This window comes from Ursus americanus, chromosome 22 (assembly GCF_024610735.1).
Source record: "Ursus americanus isolate L20-20 chromosome 22, mUrsAme1.1.p, whole genome shotgun sequence".
NCBI lineage: Eukaryota > Metazoa > Chordata > Mammalia > Carnivora > Ursidae > Ursus > Ursus americanus.
In genome coordinates this window covers 44,412,063-44,424,807 of record NC_142148.1, presented here as the reverse complement: position 1 = coordinate 44,424,807, position 12,745 = coordinate 44,412,063, and the positions used below count along the sequence as shown (strand labels likewise).

At 40.3% G+C, this 12,745-nt stretch overlaps 1 pseudogene; it reads right to left on the bottom strand.

Moving 5' to 3' along the window:
• Positions 1-282: 282 nt before the first annotated feature.
• LOC123779044 (glyceraldehyde-3-phosphate dehydrogenase pseudogene) lies at positions 283-1,302 on the bottom strand (annotated as a pseudogene).
• Positions 1,303-12,745: the final 11,443 nt, after the last annotated feature.

The following is a 12,745-nucleotide window of genomic DNA, read 5'->3' as shown; positions in this document are numbered from 1 at the left end:
CTTGGAAAAGGGAAATGGTCAAAGAAACTTTATCTTTAGCCTTGTCTGTAATGATTTACTCAAATGAGTTTTTTGGAGGGGATATAGCATACTTTATTGATGACATGTGACAAGGTAGAGGTTCCCAAGCCCCCTCCCTTCTTCAGGGGTCTGGGATGGAAACTGTGGAGGTTGGGAGATTCTCAGTGTGTTGGGGGATGAGTTGAGGCAAGGACTCCCCAAGAGCTGAGGGCCTCTCTTTTTCTCTTACTCTCACTGGGGCTGGTGGTCCAGGGAGCTCTCTTACTCCTTGGAGGCCATGTGGACTATAAGGTCCACCACCTGGTTGCTGTAACTAAATTCATTTTCATACCAGGAAATGAGGTTGACAAAGTGGTCACTGTTAAAAGTCACAGGAGACAACCTGGTCCTCGGTGTTGCCCTGAAGGCCCTTGAGGGGCCCTCTGGTGCCTGCTTCACCACCTTGATGTTGTCATATTTGGCAGCTTTCTCCAGGTAGCAGGTCAGATCCACGACTGACGTGTTGAGCGTGGGGACACAGAAGGCCATGACAGTGAGCTTCCTATTCAGCTCAGGGATGATCTTGCTAAAACCTTGGCAGTGCCAGTAGAAGCAGGGATGATGTTCTGGGCAGTCCCTCAGCTATCACACCACAGCTTCCCAGGGGGCTGTCCATGGTCTTCTGAGAGGCAATGATTGCATGGACTGTGGTCACGAGTCACTCCACAATACTGAGGTTGTCATGGATGACCTTGTCCAGAAGGGCCAAGCAGTTGGTGGTGCAGGAGGCATTGCTGAAAATCTTGAGGGAGTTGTCATACTTTTCATGGTTCATGCCCATCACAAACATGGGGGCATCAGCAGAATAGGCAGATATGATGACCTTCTTGGCTTTACCCTTCAGGTGAGCCCCAGCCTTCTCCATGGTGATGAAGACCCCAGTGGACTCCACAATATACTCAGTACCAGCATGATCCCATTTGATAGGGAGATCTCACTCTTGGAAGATGGAGATGGGCTTTCCATTGATGACAAGTTTCCCTTTCTCAGCCTTGATTGTACTGTGGAATTTGCTATGGTGGAATCATACTGGAACTTGTAGACCATGTAGTTGAGGTCAATGAAGGGGTCATTGATGGCAAAAATATCCACTCTGCCAGAGTGAATGGTAGACCTGGTGACCACGAGCCCAATAAGGCCAAATCCATTTACTCTGACCTTCAGCATCATGTTTTGGGGATGAGGCTGGCACTGCACCAGAAGATGCAGCTGTCTGTTGAACAGGGAGGAGCAGAAAGCCATGATTTTTTTAAATGTACATTTTTATTGCAAAATTGTTGGGAGGCAATTTTCCATGGGTGTTGTATTTATACTTCACGTCTTGTGAGCGGAGGCACCAACAACTTTTGTTCCAGACTATCTGTTCAAGGATGTTTGTACAGCAGTCTTGGAACACAGGAATGGTTTCTCTCTGAGACAAGGAAAGGTTTGTCTGCTGGCCAATGTAGCAAAGATAATGTCCCCCTCTGGGACAAAGTTTGAGCAGTTTGTTTGCAGCCCCTTTAAAAGACTGAGATTTCCTAAGCCTAGGGTCCCTCAGGTCTGCTGCAAACCCAGTGTGTATGCTGCATCCACCTGGGCTCACCTTCATGTCACCCCCACGGTACTTAGAGGTCAAAGGGAACTGATGCAAACATGAAACACATGATTTCTGCGAGTAATAAAGTCCTTTGTCTCTGATCTGGGAGTCTCATGTCTTCCGCTGGCATCCATGAGATTGTGGCAGGGTAAAATCTCAGCATGTTCACAACGCAATGTAAATATTGAATAAGTGGACTCACACACGTAACCAGCACCAAATCCAAGAAAAGACCATTACTAGCATCACAGAAATCTCCTTGATGTAGCCTTCAGTCAATACCTTCCCAAGGGTAAAACACTCTTATCTAATGGCATGGATTAGTTTTACCTGTTTCGAGTTTTACATAAATGGTATATAGTCTTTTGTGTACATTTCTTGCAACATTATGTTTATAAGATTTATTCACTCATATTGTTACAGGTAGTTCATCATAATCATTGCTGTTTCAGTAAACCACAATTTACATATCTATTGTTGATGGAAATTTCTATTATTTTTAGTTTTTTACTATGTAATTATTTTTTACCAGTTTTATTAAGATATAATTGACATACATCACTATGAAGTTTAAGGTATGCAGCATAAGTGTTTGAGTTACGTATATTGTGAAATAATTACCTCAATAAATTTAGTTAACATCCATCATCTTACACACGTACAATAAAAACAAATGGCAAAAAATTATTTTTTCCTTGTGATGAAAACTCAGCATTTACTCTGTTGACAACTTTCCCATATACCTTATAGCAGCATTAATTATGCCATCATGTTTTATGTTATATCCCTAGTATTTATTTATCTTATAACTAAAAGTTTGTACCTTTTGACTACCTTCCTGAATTCCCCCAATTATTTCTTTTTTCTAAAGGAGAGCATATGTATATATTGCTTGTGTGATTTTCATTGTGGAAATTTTCAAACATGCACACAAGTAAAAAGAGTAATATAATGATCCTCTATAAATGCACAGCCCATCTTTAACAAGTATCAACTTCTGACATTTTGTTATAATTAAATTATAATTACAATTTAATAATATTTAAAAAGGAATCAGCCTTTTGATTCCCTGAATTACTTTCAAGATGAAAGCATGTCTATGATGAAAGAATAATACCAAGTCACTCTCACGGTCATGCCTTTAAGTACATTTATATGTAGTTGACATCCAAATTTATTTCTCTGGCCAAAAGCCCTCTGATGAACTCCAGATTCATATATCCATCTATCTCCTTCATATATCTATCTCTGCTTGGATGTCATTTTAGGTCTGGTTCCTCAGAAGCAGACCTTAGATGAAGGTTTGTGTATATGATCTATAAGGGGCCACTCTTAGGAGAAACTAGTAAGGCAGTGGGGGAAGCAGGACAGGGACAGAGCAGGTGAGGAAACCAAGCAAGGGATAATACCATGCAAAGTTCTGCAGAAGGTGGCTTCAGCTTAGTCCCACAAAGGTGCTCTGGAGTGTGAGTTATGGCTTGAAGTTTGTCACAGTGCAAGAAATTGGAGCTGGGCTATTATATTCTTGCACTCATCAGTCATTGTCCAAGGGTGGCTTTGGGGGTGGGGACACAAACTCCCAAGCACTTCCAGCTTGTCAATGGAGCACCAGCAGGGTCTGCTTCTGAGTCTATTAGATCTCTCAGGCCAAATATGTCCAAAACTTCTGACACCCCTCCCCCAACTCCATCCTTCCAGTGACTTACACAGAGCACCTTGGAGTCATCCATGACTCTTTCTGTCACACCCCCATCAATACACCAAGGAATCAGATTGGTTCTATGTTTAAAATATATCCAGAATCTCCTCATTTACCTCTACTGTTACCCTGTTAAGCCACCGTCATGTCTCACTGGAACTATTGCCAGAGCTTCTTAGTTTATCTCCTGGTGTCTATGCTTCTACCTTCCCCCACCGGTCTCTTCTCAGCAAAGCAGAGCGAAAAATCCTGTTAAAATGGAAGTGATCATGTTAGTCCTCTGATCAAACCTTTCACTGGCTCTCCATTTCCCTCAGTGTAAGTCAAGACCCTCACACAATGGCCTACAAGGTGGGCCCCTGTATCCTCCACCTGTTTACCTCTTGACCTCCTCTTGTACTGCAGTCCCTGTTGCTCACTGCCAGTGGCTGCATGCTCTCCTGGCTGTCTCCTGAACACATCAGGTATGAGCCTAGCTGATCCGTCTCTTCTGCCTGCTACAGTTTCCTTCCAGATAATCACACAGCTCCCTCCCTCATCTCCTTCAAGATGGCTCAGCGTCACCTTTTCAGGGAGGTCTACCTAGACAAGGCTATTTAAAACTGTAACTATTCTCCATTTCCCTGTACTCCTTATCTCTCTTACCTTGTTCTTTTTTCTTTATACCATATAATTCACTGTCTTATTATGTGGATTGTTGACTACTGTCTCCTCCCACTAGAATGTAAACTCCATGAAGACAGGAATTGTGTGTTTAGTTCACTGATGTATACCAAGTTCTTGGAATAATTAAGGTATACAGTGTATGCTTAATAAGTATTTGCCAAGTGAATGAATGCACTTCTGTAGACCTCAATTTAGTGATACTATCTCAAAGGAATATATTTAGATTCAAGACTAGCAATCTTTTAAGTTGTGCCCCTTCAGTACCAGTCAATATAGATATAGGTTGTCCCCAAGGAGGGACAGATACTTGGGCCAGGCAGCTCCCTTCAGCTAATGGCTGTCTCTGGGGAGGGACTCAACAGTAAGCCCTAAGTAGGCACCTGCCATGCCGCCATACAGTTGTGCCTCAGTCATAAAGAGGGACTCTGGATGGTCTCACAGCATCCACCATAGAATGCCCCTTGTCCTCTGAGGTTCACTTGCTGCACTGTCAATTCACCCCTTCAGGATTCTCCTTGTTTTTTCCTGGGGAAATGTAATTACAAGAGGAAAGTTAGATGAACTTGGTGCTCCAGCTGTCTTGGGACTGCAGTTGATACTCATTTTTCCCCTCCCTTGCTTTCCATTCTTCATTTCTCTCAGTCTCAGCCAGCACCTCTCCTGGCCTCAGTGGCTTACCTGATGGGGTGACCCAGGAGGACTCATCTCTGGGGAGTCTGAACCTCTAGTCTCCATGCCCTTTGCAGACTGTTGCTGCTCTTGTCTGTTTATCACCAAAACTGGTCAGGGAAAAGCTAAGAAGCACCCAATGGGTCACCTGGGTATCCCACATGTTCCTCCCTACCCCACTATGTAGCAGCAGCCCCACCTGTTCCTGATCAGGGTCAGTTACCCTGCCGGGATGGTGACCCATCTCTTTGCTTGCTAGTCTTTTGGCATGAGGATCCCGAAGTTGGTGTTCATATCTTAAAGTTTAGTAGGACACTTGCATCCCCTGGTGGAGTGTTCCCTTTCTTGGGAACCAGAATGTCTAGAACCACAGAACCTAGAATTACAGAGATAGAAGTACAGATTCTCCAAGTAAATCATTGGAAGTGATGGTGTATGGGGCCACTTCTATGTTCACTCCAGATCTATTGATTTCACCTACTGGAAACACAGTACTACATAATCACCATTGATTTAGGATATGTGCCACATTCTGGAGGACAGAGACCCATTCTTACATGATGTTGTTTCTCAGCTAGCATATTGGTTGTGCCTTGAAAGGGTCATTTAACTACTCTGTCACGCTGCCTGTTTCTTTGTGGTACTGAATGCAAAAGAACCAGTAGACCCCACAGACATGAGACAATTGAAGGACCACCTTTGCTGTAAAGTAGGTCTTTTGGTCCAATGTGACATAATGAGGGATCTTGTGTTGGTAGATCAAATACTCTGTAAGCCCTATAAGCATGCTTCTAGCCAAGACCCTGAGGACAGGACAAACAAACTCATACTTGGAATGTATGTTGCTTTGGTCAAGATGAATGGCCACTCCTTCCAGAGTAGGAGAGGTCTAGCGTAATTAACCTGCTATCAAGCAGCTGGTTGGTCCCCTTGAGGAATGGTGCCATAAATAGGACCATTAGTCCCTGTGGTTGGCATATTGGACATTCAGTAGCAGCATTAGCCAGGGTGAGAGAGATCCCATTCTGTTGAGCCCATGCATGACCCCGAAACCTGCCATCATTCCCTTTCAGTTCACATACTTATTTTGCCAGCACTGGAATAGTTGATGATGGAGGAAGGCTGAGCCATTTTGTCTACCTGAATTTTACTGTCTTTTCCGTGTTGGACATTAACATGAAATATGAAAATTGTTATATTTCATATTCACTTCAATATGTCCATTCACATGCCTCTATCTCAGAAGACCCACCCATGTGGTTCAGGCATTAGCTTATGGAGAGAAACTGGGGATGGATGGCATGGAATGATGGCCTCTTGCTTATGTAATTACCTGCCCTTGTGAACCTGTTCATGCCCCATCCTGTATCTGCTATGTCCATCTTACAAGGGATTACTGTTGGGTCCTCCCTTCCTTAACACTCTGAGTCTTATAGAACCCAGTTTATGGCAGGCTATTCTGGCTGCAGAGTCACTTGCTGCTTCATTTGTCATGTATTCAATCTGTGCCTGCCCCAGAAGACTGCCAACAGCAATTTTCCTCCAATCTTTTTTTTTTATAGCAGTAAAATACACAAATCATAAAGTTAACCGTCTTAACCCTTTTTAACTATACAGTGTGTAATAACTACATTCATATTGTTGGGCAACCGTTACCACCATCCATCTCCAGAACCCTTTCATCCTGCAGAACTGAAACTCTGTGCCCATTAAACAGTAACTTCCCATTCTCCCCTCTCCCTGACCCAGGCAACCACCATTCTACTATCTGTCTCTGTGAATTTGATTACTCTGTGTACCTCATGAAAGTGGAATCATATATCATCTGTCCTTTAGCATCTGTCTTCTTTCACTTAGCATAATGTGCTCAAGCCTCATCTGTATTGCAGCATACGTCAGAATTCCTTTCCTTTTTAAGACCAAATAATATCCTATTGTATGTACATACCACATTTCAAGGAGCAGGGTTTTTTTGGATGGTGTAAAATTCTGTACTGCTGACTTATTCTAGAACACTAGTGTCTATATTGTGATTTATTTACTGGAACTTACCTAAACTTCACTGGGTATCTTTTCCCATTACGTATACCTCTAATATCACCAGGTCTGCCAGTTTGTATGGCCCAAGCAGCAGGTCTGATCTGCTGCAGACACCTTTTTTGCTCTGAGCCCCATTAAAGCTGGCAGCATTTTGTGTCACTTAGTAAATGGGTTGGAGAAGTTTCCCAAATGTGGAATATTTACCAGGCATTATGTAAGATGCAATAATTTGTTCTTTCCCTTGAAGGGGATGTTCCATCATGCTTCAGACCACTAAAAACTTCATTGATGGGTAGGTTCCTGAATAGGGCTTATTTCACATTGTCTGGAGCACATATATTGTACCTCTTCTTGGTGATTTGGTCACATTAACTTTAGTGTTGTTGATACACACCAATGTGATGCTCTTCAGGATGTCCAGCCAGTTGAAGTTTCTATGGGCCTTAGAGCACTTAGTCCAGGTGTAAGAGAGGGAGAGTTTACATAGTGGCCCTGGGGCAAGCCTGCAAATGCATACTGTTGTCCATATTGGGTAGGTACAAACTGCTCTGGTTCTTATTCCTGGTAAGTATGGAAAAGAAAACATCCTCCAAATCAATGGCTGCATGCCATGTAACCAAAGCATGTTAATCTGGTGTACAGGTGCCACATCCAGCATAACTATCATTGTGACTATGACCTTGAATTTAGTTCACGATCATCCTCCAAGGTCTGTCTTGGTTTTGTGGGGCCAGATTCATGAATTAGATGAGAATATAATGAAATAACCCCTCTTTCCTTTAATTTGTAATTCCTCTTTCTAGTAATTTCTGCCATTTTCTGTGAACACGATATTGTTTCTGATGTAACCTCTTGATGAAGAGCAAGAGGAGCTATGTCAGAGGGCCTATTTCACTTGGTCTTCCCCACTATGGTAGATCTCACATTATGGACAGAAAAACCAATGTGGGGATTGTGCCAACCACCAAATATGTCCATTTTATATTATTAGATAAGTCCATGGATTCAGTGAATCCCATATGAGCCTAGCCAAGACTACTTATAACTGCCCCAATATAATTGGAATTCCACGATGAGGCTTTGGTTCCATGAGTATCAAAATCACATCAGACACTGTGTCCAAGGGCCTTCAAAATATTTGGGAAGCAATCCCTTTTCCAGAAGGTCAACCTGTGGGGGATCAGATGTGGACACATTAACCCTTCCCAAGGAAGTGTAAATTTAGGTCTCAATCTTTTATTAAGGTTGGGTTATGAAAAGATTTTCAGGGGAGGGTTTTTTTTTTTCCCCTCTTGCTCATTGCCCATGTTGAGACAGGGACTTTTTTTGCTTTCTACTTATATGGGAGAGATTTTCTTTTCTAGTTTGCCTTCTACTGAGGTATGATTTTCTGTGAGATGCTGTTTTATGTGAGGTGTTTCTGATTCCCCATTTAGTATGGGCCCTGTCTTCTGTATTTATAGGCAAGTCATCGAAATGAAAGCTCTTTGCTACCGGTTAGTGACATTTGGTTTCAGTTGAGCTGATGGTTTCAATGGGTGCTTATCTCTGTCATCCTATTTCACTTGCTTTGGCTCCTGGGGATTTTGGTTGCTCTCTTACCCATGTGTAATGAGCTGAATTATATCCTTCCAAAATCAGTGTGTTGAAGCCCTAACCTCCAGTACCTCAGAATGTGACTTTATTAGGACAGGGCCTTTAAAGAGGTGATTTAAGGTAAAATGAAGTTATTAGAGTGGGCCCTAATCCAATCTCATTGGTGTCCTTATAAGAAGAGCAAACTTGGACAGACAGAGAGACATCAGGAATGCACATGCACAGAGGAAAGACCATGTTAAGACACAGGAGCAGGTGGCCATCTACAAGCCAAGGAGAAAGGCCTCAGGAGAATCCAAATCTACTGACACCTTGATCTTGGACTTCCAGCCTCCAGAAGTGTAAGGAAATAAATTTCTGTTGTTTAAGCCACTCAGTTTGTGGTATTTTTTTTTTATGACAGCCCTAGCAAACTAATATACTATGTTTAAAAAAGATTTTTCAAAAATTTATGTGAGTTGTTAATGGTTTTGCAGCAGGATATTACTCAGGGCAAGTAGTCAAAATAACTGCTATGTCCATCTCTTTTATTTTTATGAGATTTTCCTGTGAAGTTGTTATGAGTTGTATACAAGTTTATGACTATCATCTGAATGGATTTTTTTTTCTCTTGTGAGTATAGCACACACTTTTTCTTATTTGTTTGCTTGTTTATTTGCATGGTTTTATAATCATATTTAGTCTAATATATTGTTACTCTCTCTTTCTTCCCTCCCATCTAATCCCAATCACTTCCTTCCTATATTTGAATCATGTATATTTTCATTTCCATTATTTGCTAACTTGATGTGTTGTTTGCTTTGGATTGCTTCTTATTATTAGATTGTGTATATATAATTTTGAAATTTAATTTAAATTTTGAATTTAGTTAAAACATATATATTCAATAATATATGATATATATATTCAATGATATACAATATATATTACGATATATGTATATAAATATGGATTGTTAAACATGGATTACTTGTCTTTTTATTGTTGAGTTGTAAGAGGTTTTTATATATTCTGAATACTAGATTCTTAGCTGTTACATGACTTGAAAATATTTCCTTCCATTCTGTGGGTTCTCTTTTCATTTTTTGATAGTGTCCTTTGAAGCACAAAAGCTTTTAATTTTGACAAAGTTCAACATATGTATTTTTAATTTGATTGTCCTTTGGTGTTATTTCTAAGAAACCATTGCCCAATCAAGTGTTACAAATTTTAAAAAGAGTTTTACAGTTTTAACTCTTATATTTAGATCTATGATCCATTTTGAGATAATTTTTGTACATATTGTGAAGTAGGGGTCCAAATTCACCCTTTTGTGTGTTGCTGTCCAGTTGCACCAGCACTATTTAATCAAAAATATGTTCTTCCCCTTATTGACTAGTCTCATCAATCTTCTAACAAATCAATTGATGATAAAGTTAGAGGTTTATTTCTGGGTTCTCAATTCTATTCCATTGATCTGTATGTCTACCCTTAATGCCAGTAGACCACAATTTTGAGTTATCCAGCTTTGCAGTAATTTTAAAATTGGGATATGTGAGTCCTCCAACTTTATTCTTATTTTCCAAGATTGTTTTGGCTACTTTTGGTCCTTTGTATTTCTTTTTTTTTTTAAAGATTTTATTTATTTATTCGACAGGATAGAGGCAGCCAGCGAGAGAGGGAACACAAGCAGGGGGAGTGGGAGAGGAAGAAGCAGGCTCATAGAGGAAGAGCCTGATGTGGGGCTCGATCCCAGATCGCCGGGATCACGCCCTGAGCCGAAGGCAGATGCCCAACCGCTGTGCCACCCAGGCGCCCCGTGGTCCTTTGTATTTCTATATGAACTTGGACTCGAACCAGTCAATTTCTGCAAAAAAACCAGCTAGCTGGAATTTTGACAGGGAAAGCATCGAATCTGTAAACTGGTTTAAAAAGTGCTACCACCTTAAAAATATTAAGCCTTCCAATCCATGAACATAGGATGTCTTTTAATTTATTATATATCCTTAAACTTTTTTCAACACTGTCTTATAGTTTTTAGCATATAAGTCTTAAACTTCTTTTGTTAAGTTTGTAACTAAATGTTTTATTTTTGTTGAAGTGTTAATTTTTTTTCCTTGCCTAATTGTCCTAGCTGGATTTTATAACCCAATCTCAGGTGCTTTGCCTTTTAATTCAAGGAAGAAAGAAGTCATTTACCTACCGTAAAATGCATAAATTGTGATGGAAATTTATATGTGTGTACATGTAACTGCCAATTAATAAGGGAACATTTTCACCATCCTAGAAAGTTTCCTCTTTCCAGTCGATACTCCTTCTCTGAGGTAACCACTATAAATTTCTTTTAACATCGGTTAGTTTTGCTTACTTTTGAATGTCATCTATATGTAATCATATAGTGATCTATTTTTTTTAAAGATTTTATTTATTTATTTGACAGAGACAGCCAGTGAGAGAGGGAACACAAGCAGGGGGAGTGGGAGAGGAAGAAGAAGTCTCCTCGTAGAGGAGCCTGATGTGGGGCTCGATCCCAGAACGCTGGGATCACGCCCTGAGCCTAAGGCAGCCGCTTAACCACTGTGCTACCCAGGCGCCCCTATTTTTTTTATTTTTGGTACCTGGTTCTTTCATGCAATATGTTTTTGAGATTTTGAGATTACCTATGGATGCTGCTGCCCAAATCCCCTTTTCAAGATGGAAGCACTATTTCTCAGTTGCTGGGAGTTCTCAGCTGTGTCCCTCTCTAGGAATAGTCCTTAGATGAAAAGAGCGGTCTGGCTAAAGGTATGTCATGTGGTTTCCTGATGATGAATAATATCCCATTTATATGCTCATTATTCACTTGGATATATTCTTTTGAAAGGGTCTGTTCAAGTTTTTTGTCCATTTAAAAAATTTGTTTATTTGACTGTTTTCTTGGCTTACAGGAGTTATTTATAAACTGTATGTGAGTCTTTTGTCAGATATTTCTATGGTCTGAATGTTTGCATCCTCCCCCCTCCCCTAATTCATATGTTGAAATCTTAAACTCAAGGTGATGGTGTTAGAAGATGGGGCCTTTGGGAAGTGATTAGGTCATGTGGGTGGGACCATCATGATTGGGATTAGTGCCCCTGTGAAAGAGACCCCACAGAATTCCCTAGTTCTTTCTACCATGTGAGGGCACAATGAGAAGGCATAGGAAAGTGGGTCATCATCGGACAATGAATTTATGAGCACCTTGATCTTGGATTTCCTAGCCTCTAGTACTATGAGTAATAAATTTCTGTTCTTTATAAGCTATCTAGTCTGGGGCATCTGGGTGGTTCAGTTGGTTAAGTGTCTGCCTTCACTCAGGTTGTGATCCCAGGGTCGTGGAATTGAGTCCCACATTGGTCCCCCTCCTCTGCAGAGAGCCTGCTTCTCCTTCTGCCTCTGACTCTTTCTCTGTCTCTCATGAATAAATAAATAAAATCTTAAAAATTAAGCTATCTAGTCTGTGACATTTTGTGATAGCGACCCAAATGGACTAGGACAGATGTACAACTTGAGAATATTTTCTCCCAGTGTGTGGTTTGCCATTTCACTTTCTTAATGGTGTCTTTTGATGAATATAAGTTTACATTTTGATGAGGTTCACGTTATCATTTTCTTTTTATGGTCCGTAGTTTTTATTGTGTTTAAGAAATCTTTGCCTATTCCAAGTTCATGATGATAGTCTCCTACATTTTCTTTTAGGACCTTTATAGTTTTAGATTTCACATTTAGATTTACAACTCATCTTGAGTTAATTTTGTGGATGGTGTGAGGTAGGGGGTCAAGGATCATTTTTTAAATGTAGATTTCCTGGGATGATATATTCAAAATGCTGAAACAAAGAAACTGGTAACCAAGAATGTTGTACTTGGCAGAGTTGTCCTTCAGAAATGAAGGCTAGATAAAGACTTTGCCAAACAAACAAATGCTGAGGGAGTTCATCACCACAAGACTTGCTTTTCAAGAAATGCTGAAAGGAGCTCTTCAACCTGAAATGAAAGAATGCTAACTAGTAACATGAAAACATACAAAAATAAACACACTCAAAAAGCAAGTATATAGTCAGCTTCAGAATACTGTAATAAGGTGGTATGTTAACCACTTAACTCTAGTATAAAGGTTGAAGGACGAAAGTATTAAAGATAACTATAGTTACAATAATTTGTTAATGAATATGAATATAAATATAAAAACATATAAAATGTGACATAAAAACATAAAATGTGTGTGTGGAGGAATGAAAGGTTGGAGTTTATGTGAGATCGAAGTTAAATTGTTATCAAATTAAAATATACTGGTATATCTGTAAGATTTTAAGTAAGCCTCAGGGTAACCACCTATAAAAACTCCAAACACACACAAGGTTGGGAAAGTATACCACTATGGAAAATCATCAGTTCACAAAGGAAGGTGTCAAGAGAGGAAGAAAGGAATAAACTACA